Here is a 6164-nt window from a genome sequence, read left to right as displayed (position 1 = left end):
TTACGGTTTACGCTTAATCCGTAATAAAATAGAAATTTATAGCGTTTAAATAAAATTATATATATAGCGCGTAATAATATCGGTTTATAAAAAAAGGTGCTAAATTGCATTTTTAGGGGGCCTAGCTTAATTAATATTTTAAAAGTTGGAATTTAGCTAATTTAGGGGTTTGCATTTTTAGGAAGTATAGCTTATTTAACGTTTCTAAATCGGAGTTGGAGTTTGGTTGATTTATAAAGTTTGGCTGGTATTAAAAGCTTATCGTAATTAATTATTTTCGGCTATATACAAATTTAGATATTTGCATTAATATAACTTTATAACGAGCAATTAATCCGATTACGCGTCCTAAGGTTAGCTAAAAATATTACTATCCACTCTTATTAAGATTTGCCTATACGTAATAAAAATAAAATATGTAATAGCGAAAGGATGGATAAGCTTAAAGGGCTTTTTAATTTACGGATTTACGAGATTTTACAAAGACCTATAGCCTTATTTTACCGATAATGCGCTTTTTTTAAACTAATAATAAAGGGTATGCTAGCTTTAGGGATTTATATCGCAAATCGAAGGTTATTATACTAACTCCGTTATAAATAAAAAGCTATAAATAGGTGGTTAAAAGTTATCACCCGTACGCAAATCGACCGTAAAACGCAAAAATCCTAACGAGGGATTTTTCAATTAAATATATTACTAATAAAATGCGATAATAAATTGTATAATTTATAAAAGCGTAATAAATTTAGTATATTTGGCCCCCGAGTACGTATTAGTGGTCCGGGCATAGTATTTACCGTTCGTCCATCGGCATTTAAACGTGGGAAAACGCGGAAACGCTGACACCCTCGGCGGTGCTATATAATAAAAAATAAGCTTTTTGCTTTAATAACGGCGAGGAAAATAATGCCATCGTGACGATAGGCAAGGCATAGGGTCGCAGCGGACTCTTAAAGGTATTGAAAGTGTTAAAGGTGTTGCAGGTGTTAAAGAAGCTGAAATAGTAATCGGATCGCGATTAAAATCGGGCAATTAACGTAGATACGCAGAACTGTGGACCCTTGGATAACTAACTAAATATGCATAGCTGTTTTTAATAAAATAAAATATTAACAAAAATATAACTTTTATCGCAAATAAGCCCGACCTTATTTTTGGCAATATATTTACGAGTGGCGCTTTCGCTGTTACTCCTTTTTGATATTACGCCTATTATTTAATCTTAATTATTTTTATATTATTAATTATTCGTAGCTTTTTATTTATAGCTTTTTTTAGCTTTTTATATAGCCGCTAAAATAGCGGGGCTCGAGAAAAGTAGCCTTAAAGTATTTTTTTAAACGCCTGCTATATTGTATTTATTATATTTTTTAAGTTTTTAATATTATTAGTAGCGAAAAAGCGACGTAAAAAAAACGTCTTTATATTGCTATAAAATATTTTATTTATAAGGTGGTTTTCCGGGATTATATTTACCGCTTAAGCCGTTATATCTAGATTTTGTTAAAAGTCGTTTAAGTTTTTTATTTAGCTATATTATATATTAAATACGCATCTAATCGTGCTAAAAATTAAGGCAAATTAAGCTTTATTAAAAATATTAGCATTAATAGCTAGCCGGAGCATATAAATAGACGTATAAAGGTAGAGCGTATTCCCGGTTTCGTTAAAATTGCGATATAAGAGTTTTCCGAAATAGCTTAGGATAATATAACGATTAGGTTCGGATTGCTAATTAGGGTTATCCTTAAAAGTGGATTAGGCGAGCGTAATAGCGTTGTAAAGACTATTTATATTTTCTATTATATCGAAATTTTATTTAAGCTAATATCCTAAATCCTAAAGATTATTAGGATAAAAAGGCTTATATATAAAAGCTATATTAACGGCTTACTGCCGTTCGAGGGCGTCGTTATAGGCGTTAAAATTGGATATAGTGATATTTGGAAGTGCAAGGAATGCGAATAGGCTAATATTAAAAAGGTAAATAAAAACAATATAATTAAAATATAAGTGCTAAATAGTTTAATAACCGTAATAATCCTTAAGATTTAGCATTAAAAGGGTATTTTATAGCCGTTTTTTATTTATCGCGGTCTTTCGATTATGTCGGCTATTTTTTTTTGCTAGATTTATTATTAAGGTTTTATTATAAATAATATAGGCCTTTTTTTAATAAAAAACGAAAAAAAAAACATATTTTCGTTAAATACCTTCGTATATATTTACGGTAAATAGGAATAAGTTTTTTAATAATAGCTATTAGGATAGAATTTTTAGCGGAGGCCACGATCTTTTTAACTATTAGAGTAAGCATATCGATTTTGTGCATATATAGCATAGGCCAAAGGAAAAAAAAAATCCCAGCTATATAGCTATACCTATTTACAAAAGGTAACCAGCTTTTAATTTTACGTAATACGCACCCGCCGGAGGATATCCGGGTATTAGCATTTCGTAATTTATTTAGTATATCCTTAGCGATATATAATATAGCTGCTTAAAATCGTATTATATATATTTAAGTTAATTTTAGATTTATGTTATTATTTGCTTTTCCTAAGTAAAGCATTATTATTTATTATCCTTACGATATATAAGGCGTTTACGCCTTTTTAAAAATAACCGTATTAGAAATACCGTATATACCGTATTATTGCAATTATAGCTAAGCCGAAAAAAGCAAAGGAATTAAGTAAATTAGCGTTATTTTAGTCGATAATCGCATTTTCGCGGTAAGGAAATCTTTATAATCCAATTATAGATTAGCTATCCGTTATTTAATTTCCCGCCTTTATTCCGTATTTTAAAAAAAAAATTCCTATTTTAATCGCGAGATATTTTCCCGTATATATTCCAAATCGATGCTTTTATTTATATTAAAATTAAAGTTATTATTTGCGTATAAAATATATTTGCTAAAAGTTCTTTATATATTATAGCTACGAAATATAATAGCCGCATTTAATATTACGAGCAACATATTTATAAAAAATAATAGTTAATTAACGGATAATAATAAAAAATATATATTATTTATTATTATTTATATTTATGCTATTTACAGCCTAATCCAATATTATTTTAATATAAATATCGCTATCCTCGATCTCTTTGCCGATAAACCGGCCAAAATTATCTCCTATATTATTATCGTCGTTATTATTAGTATTATTAGTATTAATAAAAGTGGTAGTAATAGTGGCGGCGGCGGTATCCTTATCCTCGTTTTCGTCGCTAGCGGCCTTTAAGGCTTTTTTTTCGTATAAAAAACGAAGGTTTTATACTGCTTTATATAAAGCGTCCGCCCGCTTTACATCCGTTATAATATTTAATTATAAACGCCGCTTTATATCCGTTAGGCGGACGGATATAAAGGCCTCCTGCCTTAAAAAGGATTTTCTCCTATGAATTTGTGGTTTTAAGGCCTCTTTTAGGATGTTTTCGAGGACCGGCATTCTGCTATCTCCTTTTTTTCTTTTTGTCCTTTTTTTCCTTTTCTTTTTTTTCCTTTATTTTAGATATCTAGGATTATAGTTATATATTAATTAAAATTATCGTAAAAGCATAATATATATATAAGCGCAATTAGACTTTTAGCTATTATATAAATAACTAATATAACAGCTTTTATTAATATTTATATAAACGTTTTATAAATTTTTATGCTATATATAACGAAAATATAATTATTACGTAATAATACCGGATACCTATAAAAGCGCAGTTTTCAAATTGCGGTTACTATTTTAAAAGGCGCCGAAAGGAAGGTTAAAATCGCTTTTGCAAACGCTTTATTTATCGTATTATAACGGTTTTACGACCGGAAGGTTTAGGAAACCGCGGACGCTTTTAGCAATTAGCCGCGATTATAATATAAAATATTTTTATTTAACGGTATTATAAACGCGCTAAATAGCTTTTTAAGCAATTGCAGGATTTATATATTACCGTTAGCTATTATTTATATACCTTTTATAAGTTAATAAATATACCGGGGGGAGGTTTAGGCTTCGGTATAGCTTTACGAGCCTTTTTTCGGGGAAGCGGAAGTAGCGATAGCGATAGCGACGGCGACAAGGGAATTTCGTATAGGTTAATAAAACCTGCGGCGGCGATAATAATTATAATATTTAAGGCTGCCTAATTTATAGCTATAAAAAAGGAAGGAAAAGGAAAGAGCGGAATAATTTAAATTTGGGAAAATTAAATAACTGCTAAAATTAATAGCTTCGATTATTAAAACGGCTGGCTAAAGGATAATTAAAATATATTAGGGATTTAAATAGCTTTATAATATGTTATAGCACGTTTTCCGACCTAATTTATTATATTTAAATAAAGATAAAAGATATAGAGCGGTTTTATAAGGCTGTATTAATAATTGGGTAACGATATTAATATAAAAAAAGGCCTTTATCAAACAGCCCTATTAAGCGGCCCAAAGCCAAATAGCGATCTAAAATCAATAGTAATCTAAAGCCAAAAGGCGATCTAAAGCAGCAGCAGCCTAAAGTTAATAATAACCTTTTAGCTTTTATTTAAATTAAATTCTCCTATTTTTACTACCGCGGCGTCTTTTTTTGCGGCGTCCGTTTAAATGCGCTTAAATTATAAAAAGCCTATTCCGCGGTATTATTACTAAATTATTTTTTTTTCCTTTATTTATTAGTAATATTTTCCTATTTTTGGTACCGATCGGTAGGTAGTGCTTTTCGGCTATATTTATAAATTATTTTGATTTTAGCTGCTTAATTTAGGTTTAATTAGCATATTATGCCTCGTAATATTTTCCTATTTATAAAGTTTAAAAAGAGGCCGTAAAATTTAGAATTTTTTATAAAGGTAATAATGTTATAATGCGTAAGCTTTAAATCGTAGGTAATATTTTATTAAAATAAGGTATCGTCCGCGTAAAAGTTATTATATATCACTTTTTAGTTAATATAATATTAATAAAAGGAAAAAAAAAAATTGCTTATTCCGAATTTTAAATTCCCTAATAGGGTAATTGCCGTTTGTTACCGCTTTTGCAGGAACGCCGAACGGATTTTTAGGGAATTTTTATAATAAATCGAAAATTTATAAAGTTCGGACTTATTGGTTATAATTTGCTTGTTATTGTGGGGTGATCGGTATAGTGAATTTTGGTATATTAGGGCTATATTGATAATAATGGTAATAGAAGTTGGAAGATAATAGCGGTTAAAACTAAACGAACGATTCGAGGAGAAAATAATTATTATATTTTATAAAAGCAAAATAGGTGCTTTACTAAATTTCGCGGCTGCCGAGAAATTTTGTGGCAGTTAGTTAGACCTTAAGGGTCCTTAAAATACCAAATATAAGGAGCATATAAATGTCCCTATTAAAAGCAAAAAGCTTACGGATAAGGTCCGTACGCTCCAAGGAAATTAACAAATCTTTTTAATAAATAAATATATAAATAGGACTATATGCTCCCTTTTTAATTAGAACTTAGACAAATATAATACACCTTATAACTATACCTATACCTTTTAACGCTTTTAGCTTATTTTAATATTATAACTCTTTTAAACCTATTTTATATACTTTTTTAATTATATTATAGTTATAAGCCCGGTCTGCTTATAAAATTATTATATTTTATATTTCGTATTTTATTATTATATTTTAAAAAAATATATAGCATTAGCTTTTAAGCTTAACTTATTTTTTTATTATTATACGTTTAAAGATGTCTAAATTTAAAGAATTTAAAGCTAATATTAAGCTTAATAAAAAATATAATTGGCCTAATTAATTCTTTAAATATAAGCATTTAGCAAACTACCTTAAAATCTGGCATTTCGTAAATCTAAATTTTACGCTCCCTTTCCCCAGAAAAGGCTTTTTCCTTTTAATAATCGAAAAATATACTAAAGACCTTTAAAAATAATTTAAAAAGGAGCATTTAGCAGCTATTGCAAAATAGGAAAAAACTAAAAAAGGAAAAGCTCCGAAAAAAAAGCCTATACCTATAAATTTTACGCTTTAAAAAGCATATAATAAGGAAGTTTTTATTAAACAAATCTTATTTAACGTTATTTCCGCCTAAATTAATAAAATATATTACCTAAAAAAATAGGTCGACAAAACAGTAAACCCTGGCTTTTTATAAATCGTTAAGGTTAAAGCGG

This window comes from Pestalotiopsis fici (assembly GCF_000516985.1).
Source record: "Pestalotiopsis fici W106-1 unplaced genomic scaffold PFICI_Scf_3, whole genome shotgun sequence".
Taxonomy (NCBI): domain Eukaryota; kingdom Fungi; phylum Ascomycota; class Sordariomycetes; order Amphisphaeriales; family Sporocadaceae; genus Pestalotiopsis; species Pestalotiopsis fici.
Note: the sequence above shows the minus strand (reverse complement) of the source record.